General features: G+C 42.8%; 1 protein-coding gene across 2 annotated transcripts in view; it reads left to right on the top strand.

Moving 5' to 3' along the window:
• Positions 1-385: 385 nt before the first annotated feature.
• Positions 386-14291, top strand: part of LOC142487247 (uncharacterized) — a 40400-nt gene continuing 26494 nt past the window's right edge. Inside the window, exons 1-2 of one of the 2 annotated variants that reach the window (XM_075586188.1) lie at positions 386-763; positions 6876-7066. The gene's annotated coding sequence lies outside the window, so the exon portion shown is untranslated. Of the gene's footprint in view, positions 764-4129; positions 4446-6875; positions 7067-14291 lie in introns of those variants that run through there. The other variant, XM_075586187.1, reaches the window with a different exon arrangement.

Genomic DNA, 14291 nt, shown 5'->3' with positions numbered 1-14291 from the left:
TCAAATGGTGCTGCGTTGCCATGTCAACGGGAACGTCACATGACGTAACAGCATCACGTGATGCCCGTTGCCATGACCATGAGATGCCACATGATGTCACGATGTCATGCGGTGCCACGGTGTTATGGCAACTTGACGCCGCGTGACGTTACATGGCGTCCCGTTGTCATGGCAACACCGTGTCATTTAAAAAAAAATCTCAGTGTTGGCCGTCAGTCGAAGGTGGCAACCCTGTTACTGAGATATATTAAGGACCAAGAGGAGTATACACAGCTACATGCAGCAGAAACTATCTTTCCCTAGCACAGTGCCTGGGAAATGTTACTGTGTTGTTTCTAATCTACACAGCATGTGACACGTGATCCGATTTGAAGTCTAAAAACTACAACTCCCATGATCCCCTTAGTGTGAGCATGCGCAGTAGGACACAGAGCTGTGACCTGGATGTAGTCAGTGTCTCCACTTCTGGGAAAGTGAACCTGATAGTGCAGCAGAGAGAGGAGATCAGAAGTTAATGAGAAGTTAAGGAGCCAAGCGGCAGAAGATTGGGCGGCTGTGATGGGGTGCGCGGTGTGCGCTCCCAAGTACCCCCGACACGGAAGTCAAGTCTTCCTTTGTTTGCACTGCAAGTCACTGATCTGGGTCTGTCCTGTCCTCCATTGCGGCGCCACGCTCTTCTGAGTCCTCACTCCGTCCTCTCTGGCTGTCGCCCTCCTGCTGACTGCTGCTTCTCTTGCCCTGCTTCAAGTTTACTGTCTGCCAGGTATGTATTGGAAACTGTAATGCTGCGGCCAGGGAGAGAGCGCGCTGGCGCTCATGCGCAGTGACGTCACGCTCCCTGCTCGGTCGAAAGATTTGTGGCCGGCTAGGTGCGAGCACGGGGTGGCGCAGCCACGACGTCACAAAGCAGGTTCGTCCTCAGTGGGCGAACTGCTCACGCGACGCGCGAGAGGCAAATTTAAATTTGCTCTGCAAGCAGCTAGGCGCCGAGCAATCGCAAGCGTTTGCCCATGCTGGCCACACATATTGCATGTCTTTATTTGTATAGCGCCATTAATGTACATAGCGCTTCACAGTAGTAATAGACGTTGTAATCATATAAATAACAAATAATATAATATAAATAACAGGTTATGGGAATAAGTGCTTAAGACAAACGTAACATTTAGGAAGAGAAGTCCCTGCTCCGAGGAGCTTACAATCTAATTGGTATTGAGGAGGAACGTACAGAAACAGTAGGAGGGCATTTTGGTAAGTGCTTCTTCAGGGGGCAAAGCTTTATGTATCATGTGTCTAGTAATATCTACGGTGCTACTCATATGCTTCTTTAAGCAAGTGGGTCTTAAGGTGGGTGTTAAAGGTGGATAGAGTGGGTGCTAGTTGGGTATTGAGGGGAAGGGCATTCCAGAGGTGTGGGGCAGTCAGTGAGAAAGGTTTAAGGCGGGAGAGGGCTTTAGATACCAAGGGGATAGAGAGAAGACATCCTTGAGCAGAACGCAAGAGTCGGGATGGTGCATAGCGAGAAATTAGGGATGAGATGTAAGTAGGAGCAGAAGAGTGTAGAGCTTTAAAAGTGAGGAGGAGAATTGCATGTGTTATACGGGATTTGATAGGAAGCCTGGAGAGCGATTTCAGCAGGGGAGACGCTGAGACAGATTTAGGAAAAAGTAGAGTGATTCTGGCAGCAGCATTTAGGATAGATTGTAGGGGAGACAGGTGAGAGGCAGGAAGGCCGGACAGCAGGAGGTTACAGTAGTCGAGACGGTAGAGAATGAGGGCCTGAGTCAGAGTTTTAGCGGTCGAGCAACAGAGGGAAGGGTGAATCAGGCCAGGGCCATGGTCAAATAGACCGTGCTGAGCCGCGCTGAGGGGAAACATTATCCCTGTCAGCACGGCTTTAGATGGCGCTTCCGCAGGCGTGCGGAGGCATTTAAAATTTCAGCCGACAGGCATGTTTAAATTTTGCCGCTGAGGGAAGCGCAGGGCCGGTCACGTGACTGCCAGAAACCAATGGCTGTCTGTGACGTTGGCACCGTGACATGGCACGATAGCTCCACCTCCCGTCCAGCTCCCACCCAGCACACAAGCGCGCATGCTGACGCTTATGCAGGGACAAAAAAAAACTCCTGCTTGAGCAGGAGAGCATGAGCGTCAGCGCTGCTGAGCGCTGTCAATCCTACCATGTCCGAGGCCTAATATTGCGGAGGAAAAAGCGACAGGTTTTAGAGACGTTTTGAATGTGAGAGAGGAGTCGAGTGTGACCCCTAGGCAGCGTGCTTGGGCTACTGGGTGAATGATGGTACTTCCAACAGTAATGTGGAAGGAGCTAGTAAGCCAGGTTTGGGAGGAAGTATGAGGAGCTCTGTTTTTGTCATGTTAAGTTTAAGTCGGCGGAGGGCCATCCAGGATGACATCGCAGAGAGACATTCAGAAACTTTGATCTGTACAGCAGGTGTAAAGTAAATTTGTGTGTCGTCATCATAGAGGTGATATTTAAACCCAAGGGATGTGATTAGGTCACCTAGAGAAAGTGTGTACAGAGAAAAGAGAAGAGGTCCCAGGACAGAACCCTGCGGCACCCCCACAGAGAGATCTATGGAGCAGGAGGTGTTAGCAGAAGAGACACTGAAAGTACGATGGGAGAGGTAAGAGGAGATCCAGGATAGAGCTTTGTTATGAATCCCAAGAGTATGGAGAATGTGGAGGAGAAGAGGGTGGTTCACGGTGTCAAATGCTGCAGAGAGGTCGAGGAATATGAGCAGAGTGTAATGACCTCGGTCTTTGGCAGCATGGAGGTCATTAGTTATTTTAGTGAAGGCTGTTTGTCGAGTGAGCAGTGCGGAAGCCAGATTGTAGAGGGTCTAGGAAAGAATGGGTGTTGAGAAAGTGGAGCAAGCGAGAGAATACAAGACGTTCAAGGAGTTTGGAGGCAAAAGGCAGGAGGGAGACAGGTCGATAGTTAGATAGACAGGTAGGGTCAAGCTTGCTGTTTTTGAGTAATGGTATAACGGTTGCATGTTTGAAGGAGGGGGGAAAGGTACTAGAATAGAGGGAGGTGTTAAATATGTGTGAGAGCATAGGGGTTATAGTAGGAACAAGATGTTTTAGGAGATTTGAGAGAATAGGGTCAAGATGGCACGTGGCAGAGGGAGAAGAGATCAGTAGTGATACATCCTCCTCTGTGACAGCGGAAAAAGAGTCAAGGAAGGCAGGAGGAGAGTTAGGAAGCAGTGTAGGGTGGGAGGAGGAAACAGAGGGGATGTTCTGACAAATGGATTCCATCTTTCCCTTGAAATAGCCAGCAAAGTCCTGAGGTGAAATGGAGGAAGAAGAGGCAGCTGGGGGTGGTTTGAGTAGAGAGTCAAAGATAGAGAAGAGTCAGCGTGGGTAAGATTTGTGTGTGTTGATAAGTAAAGTAAGTTTGTTTTGCCTGAGAGAGGGCAGAGTTGAAACAGGATAGCATAAATTTGTAGTGAAGGAAGTCTGCGAGAGTATGAGATTTCCTTCAAAGGCGTTCAGAGGAACGAGTGGAGGAGCGCAGCATGCGCGTGTGGGAATTTAGCCAGGGTCTGGGTTTAGAAAGGCGAGGGTGACAGAGAGAAAGCGGGGCATGGATATCAAGAGAGGAGGATAAGGCAGAGTTGTAGTTCCTGACCAAGTTGTCAGGGTCTGTAGCAGAAGTGAGATGTATAGAAGGGATGTATAGATGGGTCCCTGCCCCTCCCCCCCCTTCGCAGTCATCAAGCACTTCAGAGACTGTTTTTTTTTTTGGTTGTTTGTTTTTTAAAATGGTGAATCCATATGGGAGCACGCTGGACACGTTTTCTTCAGTGAAAGTGAATTAGCACACACACAAAGCCCGATCCACGCCCCCCGCTCACGTTTGCAAAATTTTGCAGGACAGCCTGCGCTCATGCTTGGAGAGTTGGTGACGTCACCGGTCTCAAGCAGTGCCCAAACTGGGGAGGGGAGGGGGGTGGAGATATGTCTGGTGGGGTGCGGGCGGTTGCAGACGTCACGTATCCTCCCCAAGCCATTTAAATTAAATGCCGGGGGATTGCGTGAGGCCTCTGCAACAATAAAACTTAATGGGATTCAGACGTGTCTTCATGGCAACGCAACCTCATTTGACGCCGTGGGGTCATGTGATGTCACGCGTCCCCGGAGTGACATTTGACGCAGCTGGCAGGTAGGAGAGGGTGCGCGAGACCGGGGGAAGCCAGGCAGGGGGGCGCAGCTTCAAAAATTTGCGCTCCCCTGTAGTAGGTGACGCTTGATCCATTTTGAAGTCTAAAAACTACAACTCCCATGATCCCCTTAGTGTGAGCATGCGCAGTAGGACACAGAGCTGTGACCTGGATGTAGTCAGTGTCTCCACTTCTGGGAAAGTGAACCTGAGCTCCGACTGCAGCAGACAGAAGAGCACAGAGCACAGCCGCCTCGTGGTAGGTGTATGTATGTATGTGTACGCACACGTACACCCTCCGAAGGGTTAAAATTACCGTTTTACTTATTTGTGTATTGTGAAAGAAATCCTGTTCTGTATTTATCCAGGAACATTTATGTGTTTGACTAATGAGGACTTTATAATTACTTTGTTTTGTATGGAAGTGTTATGTTTTTTTTGTTTGCTAAATGGGGTTTTTAACATGACAATTGGCTACATTGAAACTATTAAATATGCCCTTGTTGTTGGTTCACGTTCTTCCTAGGAGGGACTGTCCCTTTAAATACCATTTTCCTACTCTGCTTCAGTTTAAATAAATCCTGAGATTACAAACACATACTGTAAGAGTTTGTACAATCCGCCCTTTTCTCCTTGCTAGCTATCCTAAGCGCTCCTTATCCTCTCACACCTCACAAGTCTTTCCCCGTCTTAGGAACGCAGGGTCATATTTCTCTAAGCCTTATTTAACCAGAGCAGCTGTTGACATTATGGATAACTTTGGTTGCTGTCACCTACCCCCCCGTTTGCGCACCGCTGACCTACACTACATTACGTAGATTGCTGGGCAGCTAATGCCACATCTATATTCTCCAGACTATTACTCTGTGACCATTACCATCACTTATTGGTTTTCCAAGTCCTTGCAAAACCTCCAGGAACAGAAATATTCATTTAATTTATCCCCCAAACAGCTTGTCAAATTATTTCCCCAATAGCCCCTCAGGAGAAGAGTTACCCGTCTCACATGGTTTCCCTTACTGTGTTTCTATTGCTGTTTGTGTTCTGTATCCCCCTTCCCCCCCTCCCCCACACCCTTTATTTGCCTCCCAGGTACTGATCTGCAGATGGTTATTTTTCCTTATCCACTTTGCCTCCTCTGTTTACCAAACACTAGATTCACTAAAGTGCAATAGCCTCAATGGCACTTTAACAGCCACTCAAGTAAATGACAATGAGCATGTGGACACTGAAGCTCTTTGCACCTCTCCCCTCACTCCTGTCTTCTCCTCACAGCCTTGTTCCGCACTGTTGCTGCCCTTATGTAGCCTTAGGACGCAGCCAGAGTGCCCGCGAGCTCTTGACGTCGTGCGCTGAAAAAGCAGGGGCAATAACTTGCCTGCAGGGTTGTGCAATGGGGGGGTCCCCTTGACGTAAAATTTATTTGATTCCTCACGTGTCACATGTCCGCGAGCATTGCCTTACGGCATTTTGATCATGCCACGCGTATGGTCTCTTGCGGGCACTATGGCCACGGCCTTACACGGCCTGTTCAAACAATGTTCAGACAAATAGGGCTGAGGAGACAATAAGAAAAAGGATGGAAGTGAGACTTCATGTGCGCTCTCACCTTTTTATTCTCCTGCTTTAATAGTATGATGCCCTCCTTCTCTAAATCAGAGACATCAAGGCCACGCCTGTCTTCCTCAGAGGTATGCTTGGCATGATACCTTTTCATAAGAAACACAGAATAACGGTGCCCAGATTGATATCACCTGAGTGATTAACCCTAGATTGTCCACCCCTCAGGTTAAGTAAATCTAAAGGTGGCTTGCTTGATTGCACCCCACATGCTATGAGCCATCAAACAAGCCACCTTTGGATTTACTTGGACTGTAAGGGCTGGACAATCTAGGGTTAATCACTCAGGTGATACCAATCTGGGCGCCGTTATTCTGTGTTTCTTGTGACTGTGTTGTGATCTGTGTGGGTCACTTATATCAGGCTGCCTAGTCCTTTATTTAAGGGTTTTTTTGGAAGTATTTTTAGTAATTTGTCACTAAATACATTTAAACATTAGCGCTTTTCATACACCTTTCCCCTTTTTACATGATACCTTTTCATACTGACTCCTTTTAAGCTTTAAACAGCATTTCTGTGTTTGATCATATATGTTCATGACCCTGCACTTGAGCATAATGTTACACTTTTCTTACAGGGGCTGGTTACACTTTTGTAGTTTTAGTTTTCTTACTCAAGCCCAAACCGACATTGTTACCTCATTAGACTGTGGCTCAAGGCTTTTTCTATAGTCCAGTTTCCAAATCAGTCCAGGGCCTGTACGGTCAGGTTGCTAAAGGACACATTCCTGCTACATCACCTTGTTACATCAACCCCACTATCTGTTTCTGTTAAATTCCACCGGAAGAAAACTCACTTGTGTCATCGTGTCGGGGACTTTTTTTTTTTTTTTTAAGTAGTAAGAAAGTAGTCACTGGTGTGTCCTGTGGCTCCCATTCCTTTCAAACTGTGGGTACATACAAGTGAGCCATCGTATATACATTGCTCTCCATTAACTACTGTTCACCTCAAAAACTGTAGAGAAGAAAGAGAAGACAAGTCACATTATTAACAACTTGTATCTTTTTTTCAGCTCTTCCTTTATAAAATAGACATTACTTTGAGACCTCACTAACTGTCCCAATTTTAGGTTTGTAAATTGTTTGAGAAACGAGGAAGAACAGAACCTTGTGGCGTTGCAGGACCACAGGGAAATCTACTACAGAACCTGCACAGACCTCCCCCCACACGCAGAGCTCCTGGTCTGGTATGGAGATGAATATGGGAAAGAGCTTGGTATCAAGTGTGGTACATTGTGGAAAAGTAACGCGCCAGCACTAGGTAATCAGGAATATGTGTTGAGTGGTTTTTACATCTCTATTATCTTATTACTGAAGTTAAATTGCAAATATTGATAGATCTGCATACACCATTACTGGTCAACTACAACTTTAAATCATTAAACCTGACTTGAGTCAAAGGGCCGGATACATCAAGCTGCGGTAACCAAAAATCCCGTATTACCGCCCATAAAATCTGCCATACATCAAGTTCCGATATTCATCAGAACGGGATGAACGGCAGAAATACCGCAAATATTTTATAACCTACTCTAGGCTGGTGTTAGCCTTGTCTTTCCTATGCATATAATGGCCAATATACTGCCCATTATATACATTGGCAAGATAAGAGAGAGGGAGAAGGAGCGACTCAGTGAGTAAAAACACTGACTCTGACATGTAAAAATAGCAGTGCTATACATGAACAAACTATTATTATTTTTATTATTAGTAATTAAACCAACATGGAATAGATGATAAAATAGTTATTAAAATACATTACAGTACATATTAACCCCTTAGTAGTCCATGGGTAAACTAGTCATTGGTTTCCATGACTAGCTGACCACAAAGGGGATAATATAAACATTACACTCCGACTCCCCTTTGCCACCTTAGTGGCTAGTAAAGCATGGTTAGTTCTTAGTTTGTCCCGCAGGCATAAACAAAACACTACGGCTCGAATACATACAATTCTCTTAAAGTGGAGTTAATATCGCACCGGGGAAATAATAAACTAACGGGTGTTATTACTGCAATTTTAATGTGGTATATAGCAAGATTGTGGTTATTTACTGGGTGCGATATTTGGGCCATTCTCGCGATATGGGAATTAAAGCTACCATTAATAATGTTACATACTGCATTGGGTTAATATTTTTTATCATAGTTACATAGTTACATAGTAGATGAGGTTGAAAAAATACGTAGGTCCATCAAGTTCAACCTATGCTAAATTTAGACACCAGATACTTTATCCCTTATACTTACTTATTGATCCAGTGGAAGGCTAACAAAAAAAACCCATTAAGGGGAAAAATTAATTCCTTCCTGACTCCACAAATTGGCAATCGGATTAATCCCTGGATCAACATCCTTCCCATGTATACTTATTTGGTATATCCCTGTATGCCATTCCCATCTAAAAAGATGTCGAACCTTTTTTTGAACAAATCTATTGTATGTGCCATCACAGTCTCCATGGGTAATGAATTCCACATTTTAACTGCCCTTACTGTAAAGAACCCTTTCCTTTGTTGCTGGTAAAATTTCCTTTCCTCCAACCTTAAGGGATGGCCCCGAGTCCTTTGTACTGCCCGTGGGATGAATAGTTCTTTTGAAAGCTCCGTGTATTGTCCCTGAATATATTTGTATATAGTTATCATATCCCCTCTTAGACGCCTCTTTTCTAATGTAAATAAATCTAATTTAGCTAGCCTCTCCTCATAAGTTAGAATGTCCATCCCCTTTATTCATGTGGTGGCTCTTCTCTGCACTCTCTCTAGTTCCATAATGTCTTTTCTTAGGATTGGTGCCCAAAATTGTACTCCATATTCAAGGTGTGGTCTTACTAATGCTTTGTAAAGGGGCATAATTATGTTTACTTCCCTTCCATCCATTGCCCGTTTGATGCAAGATAAGATCTTGTTTGCCTTTGCAGCTACTGCATGACATTGGGCACTATTGCTAAGCCTGCTGTCTACAAGCACCCCTAAATCCTTCTCCATCAAGGATTCCCCCAATATATCTCCATTTAATTTGTAAGTCGCCTTTTTATTCTTGCATCCCAAATGCATAACCTTACATTTATCTGTATTAAACCTCATCTGCCATTTACCTGCCCACATTTCCAGTCTCTCCAAGTCCTTCTGAAGAGAAATTACACCCTGCTCTGATTCTATTACCTTACACAATTTAGTATCATCAGCATAGATGGAGACTTTGCTCTCGATCCCAACCTCAAGGTCATTAATAAACAAGTTAAAAAGCAGGGGTCCCAGTACCGATCCCTGAGGTACTCCACTCACGACTTTAGCCCAACTTGAAAAAGTTCCATTTATGACAACTCTCTGTTGTCTGTCCTTTAACCAGTTTTCAATCCAGATGCATATATTATTACTGAGTCCAATTTTCTTTATTTTGTACACCAACCTCTTGTGTGAAATCATATCAAAAACCTTTGCAAAATCTAAGTAGACCACATCAACTGCATTACCCTGGTCTAAATTCCTACTTACCTCCTCAAAAAAACAAATAAGGTTAGTTTGGCATGATCTATCCTTCATAAATCCATGCTGACTATTACTAATAATTTTGTTTTCCATTAGGTATTCCTGAATATTATCCCGTATTAAACCTTCAAGTAGTTTCCCTACTATTGAAGTCAGGCTTACAGGTCTGTAATTTCCCGGTTGTGATCTAGCTCCCCTTTTAAATATAGGCACCACATCTGCTTTACGCAAATCTTGTGGTACTGAGCCTGTGGAAATGGAGTCCTTGAATATTAAATATAAGGGTTTTGCTATTACTGAGCTTAACTCCTTGAGAATTCTTGGATGTATGCCATCGGGGCCAGGTGCCTTATTTACTTTCATTTTTTCAAGTCACTTATGAACTTCTTCCTCAGTTAACAAATTGTTCATTAATATGGAGGTTGTGGCTTCCTCCTGCGGCACTACTATTGAACTTGATTCTTCCCTGGTAAACACAGAGGCAAAGAATTTGTTTAATACCTCAGCTTTTTCCTTATCTCCAATAATTACCTACTCATCTCACACTGAAAGGGTCCTATATTTTGATATGACCAAATTCAGAACTGGCCCTCTCCTGGTTGGTTCCTCAATAATTTGGGTCATATAATTGTCTTTAAGCACCCCCAAAAACCTGTTTCCTTTTGTTGTAACGCTAATCTCATTGCCCCAGTCTATGTCTGGATAATTAAAATCCCCCATTATGCAAACATGACCCAATTTTGATGCCTTCAACATTTGCAAAAGTTTTTTAGCTTCCTCAATCTCACAGATATTTGGTGGTTTATAGCATATTCCCACAAACATTTTCTTTATACTTTTACCTCCACTGCTAATTTCTATCCACAAAGTCTCTACATTTTCATCATTCATCATTCCCTTCATAGACATTGTCATGATAATGTCATGAGATATTGGGTATTTTTAATCCCTTTGGTGCTTGAGGGGTTAATGAGCTACACTTGTTTAACAAAATACCAAATGCTGGGTTTGAAACTGATCAGGACTGTTTCTGTCTGCTCTGAATTTCAAAGGAACTTACTTGGGGCGGGGGTCCATCCTGGATAGCCCACTCAAGGTGTCAATTGTTTTAATCAAAGAAGAGCAGCTTCAAAGTATTCTGTAGAAAGGGATGGGCTTATGACGGTGCCTTAAGAAAGTATTGTATCTAAGTCTAGGGGAGATTGTTACAAGTCAGATCTGACCAGGGGTATGCTTGGAAAGCAGGGCAGACCTCATCTTCTGAACCAGTGCCTCTCTGGGAAAATCCATGGCATGTGGTAATGTACTGTGTAGGATTTTTTGTTTTACCCCTTTTATTTTAATAAGCTGTTCTGCCTTGAGAAACGCATAAATAAAAAACACAGTCTGAGGTTATTTTGAAACAGAATAACACGTGAATTTATTCAAGTCAAATGCACAACGGAGACAGCTTTTGAAAAAAAAGCTCTCTCTCAACAATAAACATGGTATGCTATATATTTATACCCTAAATACTTAAAAGTGTCCTCCCTCAATGGGGGCTTGCGTGTCACTAATATTACCTCATTTTGTAATACATAACAATACTGAATAACTGTATGTAAGCTAAAAATCATTATGGGGTTAAATGTGATGTCAGTTCTGTCACTTGGCACATTGTATGGGAAACAGTTTCACTGCAAGAATCTAAGCTTATCTCACGGGTTCTCACAACTTCTAGCCTGTTTACACTTTTAATTTGAAGCTGATTGGATGAGGAAAGATCAATAAAGTCAGCTAAGAGCGAAAACATTCCATTCTCTGCTTCACACATATGTTTATACAGAAATAAAACACAGAAATCATATAGTAACCCACCTCCTACATTTAGAACTAAACTAACCCAAAATTGTTCTTTCCATAAACTACTTTTCAGTCCTGCAATATTTGGTGTTTTTCTCTTGTTTCTGGTTGTTGGGGGCACTTGACCCGTAAATGATTGGTGTTGCTAGTGTGTAAAAATGGATACAAAAATGCTAGACCTTTCTGTTGCTAGCTAAAGAAAATGGCATTTACAGTAGAGGCAACGCTTATTCTAACATTTGCCTTAAACTAGCCGGGTTACATTCAGGGTATGTGCTGGGTATGTTCTGGGCTAGTTTGAGGCACGTTTAAGGCATTTCTGCATTGACTAACGACCCATAGGATTAACACAGCAGGGATCCCTGGCATTCCAATTCAGTTTGAATGGGACTGCCAGGGACCCCCGCTGTTAATCTGATAGGCCATTAATCAATGCAAAAATGCTGGGGCTAGTTTAAGGAAATGTATTCAGAATGTACCTGGGTGTACCTGGGTCTTTTGGGGAATTGCCACTGGTTTTTGTTAGAATAATCGCTGCCTCTACTGTATCTCTACCATCATATATTTGGAGAATTAGCACAACATTCTATTACTGAGAATTTGTGATGTTTGTGGGTGAGATGCTTAGTGTAGTGTTACCTTAACCATGGTGATAGATATCTGCGATGTATAAGGAACACAGGCAGATGAGTATTGTTGATAAAGCTCCGCAGAGCATCATCATGACAATCCTGTCATCTCTCTGTGGGTTATACCTTCGCAGACCCAATGGTGCATACAGTACATCTTAAAATTCTAACTTATACTGTACACACTATAAAAGAATAAAAATATTGAGTCTTTGAAAAAATGAAATGTTCAGAGTCTTAAAAAAATTAAATGTTCCTGATAAGATCAGGCCTCAGCCTGGTGTCTTATTTTCCTCTTTGGTTAACGGTTAGAGTTTTGACTCGGCAAGACGTTAACTTGATGCGGCTGTGCTTTAGATGACTTTGGTGGAGCTGGAATGAGTTTTAAGTGAGTCACGTGGATCCAGGAATCTTTGACACTTTAATTGCTGTATTGGTGGTTAGTATGGGCTCTTTCATCTGGGATGAAGAGCATGCTTGTTTAGGAACTACTTGATCTTTAACTCCATCTCGTGCAGGTGCACTTTTATCATACCTTATGCCTAGAGAGACTCAAAAAATATATTAGTGGCATACAATACTTATTAATTGTTTTATTACCAATAGATGGTCCTTCATTTGTTCTTTTGAACTACTGATAGTCATAAGTCATCCCATTAGTGTCTAATAGGGAGATAATTTATACCTAGGAATAAATTCTTGTATCAATGTGTTTACTACTGTCTTAACATCTGCATATAGACAGAGGTATCTCCTATTAATGCTCCTCATATTTAAAACTAAGCAGCTAATGTTGACTTGACTGTACTACAATCTAAATTCCTAAAACTTTGGGCCTCAGCCATTGTCAAACCAATTGCTTCCATAATCAATTCTATCCTGTCTGCAGGCCATATCCCTAAGACCTGGAAAACTACCAGAGCTGTCCCAATCTTCAAAAGTGGGGACAAAAACACTGTCTCAAACTACAGACCAATATCTCTTCTCCCAATACACACTTGCTCTCATTCATGCCTCACGGTCATCTCCTCCAATGCAAATGGTATCAACCTTTTCATAAAATACGAACTAACCTTAAAACTTGCCCCACAAATTAAACATCCCAATAGCCTGCACTCATGGCTATTATTCCACACACAGTCACTCCTACCACCCATTGTGGCCAAGCACTGCTATCTACAGCACTTATTCCCTCACCTGCTATCTGTGTAAATTACCCTCAAACCTTAGATTGTAAACTCTTAAGGGCAGGGATTTCCTTTCCTATTGTCTGATTTTGCTGCACTTACTATTCTATTATAATTCCCTCTACTGTATTCTTTGTGAAGTGCTGAGTACATTTTTTGACGCTATATATAAATAAAGTCATACACTACAATGCAATACTCTCCAAAGTCATGGACAAAAATGTGTTCACTCCCAAATAAACAATTACTATACTAAGACAAATGCCCCTACCCAATTCCAGTCTGTCCTCCACCCCAAACACTCCATTGTAACTATTCTGCTAAAAATGTGAAATGCCTTGCATATAATATATACCCTGCTCACTTATGTAACTGCATTTGCAACTATGTATCACCTGTCTTTTAACTCTATACCTAGAACATATCCAAAAATGAGAGGTGACTCCCAATGCACCACTTTGGCAAAACATTCTACAAATATTTTAACAATAGTTACTGCTTATAATAAAATAGAACACCTATGGAAAAAATAAATTGTTAAAAGTTCTAAAATATATCACATTGTGGAGAGAAAATATTGGGGTAGACCCCAAAGAGTAACTAGTGCTACAGAGCATATACCTTTAAATTCAAAAGAAATATATTGTTGAGTTCACTGCTTAAAACCGGAACACATAATGTCCATTGTACATGCTTGGAGCTTAGGCATTAACCCCTAGGTGGACCATGGTTTGGCAGGGGCAAAGAGAGTTGTTTGGGAGATATCCTAGGACCCTTCCCAAACCTCTAATATGCACCCAAAACACTATGTACCGATGGTATTGGGGCAGCTCACTTTAAAGCATTTTGTACTCACGTATATCCTTGTTTGGGACCGGGTAAGTGTGCTCCAGCTGGGTATATGTAGAACGAAATCACCTTGTACCGGGAGGGAAGATGAGTCAGCGGGCACTACGGTGCAGGAAATACTCCAAGAGGCTGGACTGTACTGTCAAAAAAATCCTTTATTCAAACATGGTTTAAAAATTAAGAGGAGGGAAGAAAGCCCCTGCACCTCTAACGCGTTTCACTCGTACTCGAGCTTTCTCAAAGAGAAACTCGAGTACGAGTGAAACGCGTTAGAGGTGCAGGGGCTTTCTTCCCTCCTCTTAATTTTTAAACCATGTTTGAATAAAGGATTTTTTTGACAGTACAGTCCAGCCTCTTGGAGTATTTCCTGCACCGTAGTGCCCGCTGACTCATCTTCCCTCCCGGTACAAGGTGATTTCGTTCTAAAATATATCACATATTCAGATAATAGTCAAATGCTTTTGTATACGACTTCACACTAAATTTCT

The sequence above is a fragment of the Ascaphus truei genome, chromosome 2 (genome assembly GCF_040206685.1).
Source record: "Ascaphus truei isolate aAscTru1 chromosome 2, aAscTru1.hap1, whole genome shotgun sequence".
NCBI classification, from domain to species: Eukaryota; Metazoa; Chordata; class Amphibia; order Anura; family Ascaphidae; genus Ascaphus; species Ascaphus truei.
This window is presented reverse-complemented; position numbering and strand designations above follow the sequence as displayed.